Source organism: Canis aureus, chromosome 34, assembly GCF_053574225.1.
Source record: "Canis aureus isolate CA01 chromosome 34, VMU_Caureus_v.1.0, whole genome shotgun sequence".
NCBI classification, from domain to species: Eukaryota; Metazoa; Chordata; class Mammalia; order Carnivora; family Canidae; genus Canis; species Canis aureus.
This window is the reverse complement of record NC_135644.1, coordinates 12,113,212-12,122,392: the sequence shown is the minus strand read 5'-3', so window position 1 is coordinate 12,122,392 and position 9,181 is coordinate 12,113,212. Positions and strand designations below refer to the sequence as shown.

Genomic DNA, 9,181 nt, shown 5'->3' with positions numbered 1-9,181 from the left:
GTCCCACTGAATAAGCATTAGTTCCAGGCTTTTACTCTCTTCCATCCATTCTCTGCCTCCTCTCTCTCAGGGAAGCAAAGAGCAGAGTGGTTCAGCTCTTCAATTTCTTTGTTAAAAAACAACCACCACTCTGAAAGCCAGCAGTTAGTGATTGCTCAGCCTGAGAAGTATTTTTACCAAAACAGGGAAGGAAGCACTTATTTGAGGAGACCCTGCCTGTTCCTTCCTTTTTCCCAAATTGAATCAGGTCCCTCATCTCAAGTCCAAGGACAGCGTCCTGACAAGCCTGCCCATTCTGGTGAGTCCACATGGAGCATTAGAGCTTGGAAGGTTGCAGGAGAGAGCTGCAAATGGACATTATTTGTGGGGGTTTTTTCTGTTTAAATTGTGGGAGAACAGCTCACTATCCACTAAAATTTGGTTCTCTCCTTTCCAAAGTATTGCACTTGGACTGTCTAGCCAGAAAATACATCCTTCCACCTGGCTCTTTGCTTATAGATGGGGCCATGTGACTGAGTTCTAGAAGATGAAATGTGAAGAGAAATTTTGAGACTCACAAAACTCTCAGCAGAGCGCTTCCGTGCTCTTCTAGTCTTTTCTTTTTAAATTTTAACCATTAACATAGAGTGTTAGCATTAGTTTCAAGGATACAATATTGTGATTCAACAGCTCTATGCTTTACCCAGTGCTCCTGGTGAGTGTATTCTTTTCTTCATCTTTTTCACCCATCCCCCGACTCACCTCCCCTCAGGTAACCATCTGCTCTCTACAGTTAAGAGTCCGTTTAAAAGTCCATTTCTGAGATTTGTCTCTTTCCCCCCTTTGTTCGTGTTTTTTTGTTTGTTTGTTTCTTTAATTCCACATATAGATGAAATCGTATGTTATTTATCTTTCTCTTACTGATTTATTTCAGTTAGCATTATGCCCTCTAGATCCATCCATGTTACTGCAAATGGTAAGATGTCATTCCCTGTGTGTATTTTATCCATTCATCAATCAGAGGACATTTGGGTTCTTCCCATAATTTGTCTATTGTAAATAATGCTGCAATAATCATAGGGGTGCATGTGTCTTTTTGAGTTAGTGTTTTTGTATTCTTTGGGTAAATACCCAGTAGTGGAATTATTGGATCATGGGTAGCTCTATTTTTAACTTTTTGAGGAACCTCCTTACTATTATCCACAGTGGCTGCACCAGTTTGCATTCCCACCAACAGTGTAAGAAGGTTCCCCCTTTCTCCACATCCTCACCAGCATCTGTTTTTCCTATGTTTTTTTTTTAATTTTAGCCATTATGACAGGTATGAGTTGTCTAACTGTGGTTTTGACTTGCATTTCCCTGATGCTGAGTGATGTTGAGCATCTTTTCATGTATCTGATGGCCATTTGGATGTCTTCTGTGGAGAAATGTCTGTTCATGTCTTCTGCCCATTTTTTCGTTGTTTTTTGGTTTTTTGGTGTTGAGTTGTATAAGTTCTTGATATATTCTGGATACTCTTTTTTTAAAGATTTTATTTATTTATTCATGAGAGACACAGACAGAGAGGCAGAGACACAGGCAGAGGGAGAAGCAGGCTCCCTATGGGGAACCTGTTGCGGGACTCGATCCCAGGACCCTAGGACCCCAGGATCACGACCTGAGCCAAAGGCAAATGCTCAACTACTAAGCCCCTCAGATGACCCTGGATACTAACTCTTTAGATATGTCATCTACAAATATCTTCCCCCATTCAGTGGGTTGTCTTTTAGTTTTATTAGTTGTTTCCTTTGCTGTGCAGAAACTTTCTATTTTGATGTAGTCTCAATAGTTTATTTTTGCTTTTGTGTCCCTTGCCTCAGGAGACATATTCAGAAAATTGTTGCTATGGCCAATGTCAAAATCCTGCACTCTCTTCTAGGATTTGTATGGTTTCAGGTTTTACATTTAGGTCTTTAATCCATTTTGAGTTTATTTTTTGTGTATGGTGTAAGGAAGTGGTCCAGTTTCATTCTTTTGCAAGTAGCTGTCCCAGGTTTCCCAACATCAGTTGTTGAAGAGACTGTCTTTTTCCCACTACATATTTTTGTCTCCTTTGTTGAAGATTAATTGTCCATATAATCATGGTTTTCTTTCTGGGCTCTCTATTCTGTTCTCCTGCTCTAGGTGTCTCTCTTTGTGCCAGTACCATACTGTTTTGATTACTATAGCTTTGTAGTAGATCTTGATACCTGGGATTGTGATACCTCCAGTTTTGTTCTTCTTTTTCAAGATGCTTTGGCTATTCAGGATCTTTTGTGGTTTCTACAAGTTTTAATATTATTTGTTCTGTCAACAATTCTGTTAGTACTTTTGATAGGGATTGTTTTGAGTTTGTAGGTTCCTTTGGGTAGTATGGACATTTTAACAATATTTGTTCTTCTAATCCATGAGCATGGAATATCTTTCCATTTGTTTGTGTCATCTTCAATTTCTTTCATCAATATTTTATAGTTTTCAGAGTACAGATCTTTACCTCCTTGATTAATTTTGTTACTAAATATTTTAATATTTTGGTGCAATTATAAATGAGATTGTTTTCTTAATTTCTCTTTCTGCTATTTTATTATTAGTGTATGGAAATGCAATGGATTTCTGTATATTGATTTTGTATCCTGCAACCTTACTGAATTTCTTTATCAGTTCTTTTTAAAAAAAATTTTTTTTTTAAATTTATTTATTTGAGAGAGAGTGAGAGCCAGAGAGATCACAGACGGAGAGGGAGAAACAGACTTGCCACTGAGCAGAGAGCTTGATGCAGGGCTCAATCCCAGGATCCCTGAAATCATGACCTGAGCTGAAGGCAGAGGGAGACACCCAGGCACCCCTCCTTTATCAGTTCCAGTAGTGTTTTGGTTGAGCCTTAGGGTTTTTTATACATAATATCGTGGAAGTTTTACCTCTTCCTTACCAATTTGGATGGCTTTTATTATTTTTCTTGTCTCATTGCTGTAGCTAGGATGTCTGGTACAATGTTGAATAAAAGAGGTGAGAATGGGGGCACCTGGATGGCTCAATCAGTTAAGTGTCTGACTCTTGATCTCAGCTCAGGTCTGGATCTCAGGGTTGTAAGTTCAAGCCCTTTGTTGGGCTCCACTTTGAGCATGGAGCCTACTTGAAAAAAAAAAAAAAAGAGTGGTGAGTGGATATCCTTATCTAATTCCTGATCTCAGGGGGACAGCTCTCAGTTTTTCACCATTAAGTATGATGTTAGCTGTGGCTTTTTATAAATGGCCTTTATTATGTTGAGGTATGCTCCCTCTAAACTAACTATGTTAAGGGTTTTTATTTATCTTTTTGTGAGAAGGACAGAGCACAAGGATAGGCTGCGGGAAGGGCAGAGAAAGAGGGAGAAGCAGACTCCCCACTGAGCAGGGAGCCTGATGCAGGACTTGATCCCAGGACCCCAGGATCATGACCTGAGCAGAAGGCAGACACTTAACCAACTGAGCCACACAGGTGCCCTTGTTAAGGGTTTTTATCAGGAATGAATATTGTATTTTGCCAGATGCTTTGTCTGCATCTATTGAAATGGTCATATTGTTTTAATTCTTTGTCTTGTCTTTTTTTTTTTTTTTTTTAGGTTTTATTTTTAAGTGATCTCTACACTTAACATAGGGCTTGAACTTAAAACCTTGAGATCAAGAGTCAAATGCCCTACCAACTGAGTCATCCATGTGCCTCTATCATTTCTCTTGTTGATATGGTGTATCATATTGATTGTTTGCAAATATTTGTATCCAGGGGCACCTGGGTGGCTCAGTCGGTTAAGCATCCAACTCTTGATTTCAGCTCAGTTCATGATCTCAGGGTCATGAGATGGAGCCCTACATCAGAGTCTGCCCTGGGGGTGGAGCCTGCTTGAGATTCTCTTTCTCTCTCTCCCTCTGCCTCAACCCACCTCCCCCATATAAGCAAATAAATAAATATCTGTTTGTGAAGCCATCTGGTCCTGGACTTTTGTTTCTTGGGAGTTTTGATTACTGATTCAATTTCATTGCTAGTAATCTGTTCAAATTTTCTATTTATCTTGATTCAGTTTTGGGAGCTTATATGTTTCTAGGAATTTATCCATTTCTTCTAGGTTGTCCAATTTGTTGATAGGTAATCTTTCATATTTTTTTTATAATCCTTGTATCTCTCTGGTATCAGTTATTTCTCCTTTTTCATTTCTGATTTTGTTTACTTGGGATGGCTTGCTTGTTTGTTCATTCATTCATTCTTTCTTTCTCTCTTTCTGATGAGTCTGTATACAGGTTTATCAATTTTGTTGATCTTTTCAAAGAACCAGCTCCAGGTGTCATCAGTCTTTTTCTTTTTCCTTTTTTTTTTTAGTTTCTATTTCATTTATTTTTGCTCTAATATTATTTCTTTCCTTCTACTGGTTCAGAGTTTTGTTTGTTCTTTTTTCTCTAGCTCCTTTAGGTTTAAGATTAGATTGTTTGAGATTTTTCTTGCTCCTCAGGGTAGATAGGTTTGTATTGTGGTAAACTTCCCCTTTAGAACAGCTTTTACTGCATCCCAAAGATTTTGGACTGTTGTGTTTTCATTTTTATTTATCTCCACATATTTCTTGATTTCTTCTTTTATTTCTTGGTTGACCCACTCATTGTTTAGTAACATGTTATTTAACCTCCATATATTTGTGTTCTTTGTAGATTTTTTTCTTGTGGTTGATTTCTAGTTTCATAGTGTTGTGGTCAGAAAAGATGCATGGTATGACTTCAGTCTTTTTGAACTTGTTGACACTGGTTTTGTGGCCTAAGATAGGATCTATTCTGGAGAATATTCCATATATGCTTGAAAAGAATGTGTGTCCCACTGTTTTAGGATGAAATGTTCTGAATATATCTGTTAAATACACCTGGTCCAAAGCTACAGTTTTTTTAATCCATTTTCTCTCCAGATGATATATCGATTGATGTAAGGGAGGGTGTTAAGGTCCTGTACTATTATTCTGATACCATCACTCACTTCCTTTACATTTTTTATTAGCTGCTATATGTATTTGGGTGCTCCCATGTTGGGTGCCTAAATATTTACAATTGTTAAATCTTCTTATTGGATTGTTCCTTTTATGATTATGTAGTGTCCTTCTTTGTCTCTTGTTAGTCTTTGTTTTAAAGTCCATTTTTTAATGGACTTTTTAATTTCTTTTTTTTTTTTTTAAGATTTTATTTATTTATTCATGAGAGACATAGAGAGGCAGAGAGAAAGGCAGAGACAGGAGAAGCAGGCTCCATGCAAGGAGCCCGATGCAGGACTTGATCCTGGTACTCCAGGATCACACCCTGAGCTGAAGGCAGATACTCAACCACTGAGCCACCCAGGTGTCCCTAAAGTCTATTTTGTCCAGTGTAAGTATTCCTACTCGGCTTCCTTTTCACTTCCATTTGCATGATAAATGCTTTTCCATTCCTTCATTCCTTCACTTTTTTCCTTTCCATTATTTATTATTTTTCTAAAGATTTTATTTATTTGTTCATGAGAGAGACAGAGAGAGGCAGAGACATAGGCAGAGGGAGAAGCAGGCTCCCTACAGGAAACCCACTGTGGGACTTGATCCTAGGACCCTGGGATGTGACCTGAGCCAAATGCAGGCACTCAACCACTGAGCTACCCAGGTGCCCCCCACCCCAATTTTTTATTTAAATTTTAGTTAGTTGACATACTGTAATATTGCTTTCAGGAGTAGAATTTAGTGATTCATCACTTATGTTTAACACCCAGTGCTTGAGATGCCTGAGTGGCTCAGCGTCTGCCTTTGCCTCAGGGCATGATCCCGGAGTCCCGCATCAGGCTCCCTGCAGGAAGCCTGCTTCGCCTTCTGCCTGTGTCTCTGCCTCTCTCTGGGTTTCTCATGAATAAATACATAAAATCTTAAAAAAAAAAAATAACACCCAGTGCTCAACACAAGTGCTCTCCTTAATACCTGTCACCCATTTAGCCTATCCTTTCACTTTCAATCTGCATGTATCTTTAGGTCTGAAATGAGTCTTTTATAGGCAGCTTTTTTATCCTATGCTTTTTTATCCATTCCTATGTCTTTTGATTGGAGCAGTTAGTCCATTTACATTCAGAGTAATTATTGATAGGTATGTACTTATTGCCATTGTGTTACTTGTTTTATGGTTGTTTTTATAGGTCTTCTCTGTTTTGTCTCTTGCTCTCTTCTCTCACAGTTTGCTGGCTTTCATTAGTGATATATATTTGGTTTCCTTTCTATTTTTTTGCATATTTTTTACTGTTTTTTGATTTGTGGTTAACATTAGGTTTATATATAACATCTTATGCCTATAGCAGTCTATATTAAGTTGATGGTTGCTTAAGTTTGCACCCATTCTAAAAGCACTAAGTTTTTATTCCTCTCCCCGCCATGTTTCAGGTATATGGTGTCATACTTTACGCTCTTTTATTTTGTGAAATAAAAATATCCATATTTTTATGGATATACTTAATTTACCACTTTTGTGCTTCCTACTTTTCTTACTCTTGCTTATGGTCTTTCCTTTCTACTCACAGAGTTCTCTTTAACATTTTTTGTGGGGCTGGTATAGTATTCATGAATTCCTTTAACTTTTGTTTATTATCTGGGAAACTCTTTATCTCTACCTCTATTCTGAATGATAGCCTTGCTGAATAGAGTATTCTTGGCTTCAGGGTTTTTTGGCGTTTGTTTAGCACTTTGAATATATCATTCTGCTCTCTTCTGGCCTACAAAATTTCTGCTGAAAAATCAGCCAATACCATTATTGGGTTTTCCCTTATGTAACTGTTTTCTTTTCTCCTACTGATTTTAGAATTCTCTCTTTATTAGTACTTTTTGCCATTTTAATTAATATTTGTTTTGGTGTGGACCTTCTTGGATTGATTTTGTTGGGGCTCGCTGTGCCTCTTAGTTATGGAGTTCTTTTTCCTTCCCCAGATTTGAGAATTCAACTATTATTTCTTCAAATAAATTTTCTGTCCCCCTTTCTCTCTCTTCATCAAGGATCCCTGTAATGCAAATATTATTATGCTTGATGGTGTCACCGAGTTCTCTTAATCTATTTTTTTTTAAAGATTTATTTATTCATGAGAGATACAGAGAGAGAGAGAGGCAGAGAGACAAGAGACAAGCAGAGGGAGAAGCAGGCTCTTCGCAGGAGTTCCCACGTGGGACTTGATCCTGAATCCCGGGATCACGACCTGAGCCGAAGGCAGACGCTCAACCGCTGAGCCACCCAGGTGTCCCTATTTTTATTTTTATTCACTTTTCTGTCTCCTGTTCAGCTTGATTGTTTTCCATTACCTATCCTCCAGGTTGTTGATCCATTCTTCTGCTTCCTTTAGTCTGCTATTCCTTCTAGTGTATTTTTAATTTCAGTTATTGAGTTCTTTATCTCTGATTGGTTCTTTTTTATGTTTTCTGTCTCTTTGTTGAAGGTCTCACTGAGGTCCTCCACTCTTTTCTCAAGTCCAGTGAGTATCTTTATGACCATTTATTTAAATGATCTATCTGGGACACCTGACTGGATCAGTTGGAAGAGCATGTGTCTCTTGATCTCGGGGTTGTGAGTCTGAGCCCCATGTTGGGTGTAGAAATTACTTAAAAATAAAATATTAAAAAAGAAATTATCAAGACTATTATCTGTCTCCATTTCATTTAGTTCTCTTGCTGTGATTTTGTCCTGTTCTTTCATTTGGGACATATTCCTTTGTTTCTTCATTTTATCTAATTCTCTGTACCTGTTTCTATGTGTTAGGAAAGTCAGCTGTGTTTCCTGCTCTTGAAAATAGTGGCCTTTGGGCAGCCCAGGTGGCTCAGCGGTTTAGCACCACCTTCAGTCCAGGGCGTGATCCTGGAGACCCAGGATCGAGTCCCACATGGGGCTCCCTGCATGGAGCCTGCTTCTCCCTCTGCCTCTCTCTCTGTCTCTGTGCCTCTTGTGAATAAATAAATAAAATCTTAAAAAAAAAAAAAGAAAGAAAGAAAATAGTGGCCTTACAAAAAAGAGATCCTGTAGTGCCCTGCAGTTCAGTGTCCCATGTTCACCAGAACCTGGCACTTTGGGGGTTTCTCCCATGAGTGTTATGTGCACCCCACTGTTGTGGCTGAGCTATATTTGCCTTCAGTCCAGCCATCTGCAAAGACTCTCTGCCCATTTTGGATAAAGTGTGGTCTCTGTGTTAGTTGGCCAGTCTGGGGCCACCTTGGGCTTGAGTTAAGTCAGACTAGGTATTTGCCAGAGATGCGGTAGCCCCAAAATGCAAGGAACTTTCCCTGTGTTGGCTCCTGAGAAGCTTTTGTTGGTGGGCCAGGCCTACAGTTAGACCAACTGTTTGCCCTCAACCCACTGCTGGGGTTGCAATCTGACTGGTATGTGTGATTACCCACCCCCCTGCCTATTCTGGAGTGATATTGGCCCCTGCTGGGGCTGCTTGCACATTGCCAGGCTTGTGGAACTGCTTTGGATAGGCTTTGGCCAAAGGCATATCAGAGGATACAGGTCCAGAGGAGAACCTGGGGGCAGGGCATACAGTGCCAGAAGGTCTGCACTGGTCTGCTGTGGGAGGGGAGCTGCATCTGCGTGGGAGAACTGCCCAGGCTGGGGTGGAGGGGGCAAGTCTGCAGGAGAGCATAGGGGCAGGGTGTACTATTAGCAAGCTAAGTGGAAAGGGTTGACATTGTATTGGTTCCCACAGGTGTCTGTGTATCTAGCTAGCCTGGGCTGTAGGGGAGGGAAATGGTGTCCATCAGCTCTTTTGTTCTTGGAGAAGTCTCCTAAAGTTCCCTGCCCCTCTAGCACATGCTCTGAAATTAGTAAACCAGTCTCCCTCCTATATACCCCAGGCATTTTCCAACTGCTGCTTCTATGCTGTGTTTCCACAGGGATGTTTGTTTTGCTGCCTCTTTAAGGGAGGGGACTCAGTTTCCTGTCACTTTGCTAGCTCTGCCAGAACGAAGCCCACTGATTTTTAAAGTTCCAGGTGTTAAGTTCCACTGATTATAAAAAAAAACTCATGAAATCAGGCCCCATTGGCCTTCAAAGCCAAATGTTATGGGGATTTGTCTTCCACAAGCCATACCTGGGGTGCCTGGGGTAAGGGTCTGTCTCTCTCCTCTCTCCTGCTAGCAGCATCTCTCACTCCTATGGGCAATTACAAGGGTTCTTTTGGCTCCCAA

The 9,181-nt window shown here is 39.8% G+C and overlaps 1 protein-coding gene across 40 annotated transcripts in view; it reads left to right on the top strand.

Annotated features, from left to right (window-relative positions):
* The window catches only part of LOC144304705 (uncharacterized), a 135,412-nt gene that overhangs the window by 47,255 nt on the left and 78,976 nt on the right, over window positions 1–9,181 (top strand). Inside the window, exon 1 of one of the 40 annotated variants that reach the window (XR_013371661.1) lies at window positions 69–298. The exons of the other annotated variants lie outside the window; for them this stretch is intronic. The gene's annotated coding sequence lies outside the window, so the exon portion shown is untranslated. Of the gene's footprint in view, window positions 1–68; window positions 299–9,181 lie in introns of those variants that run through there. 40 annotated transcript variants of the gene reach the window in all.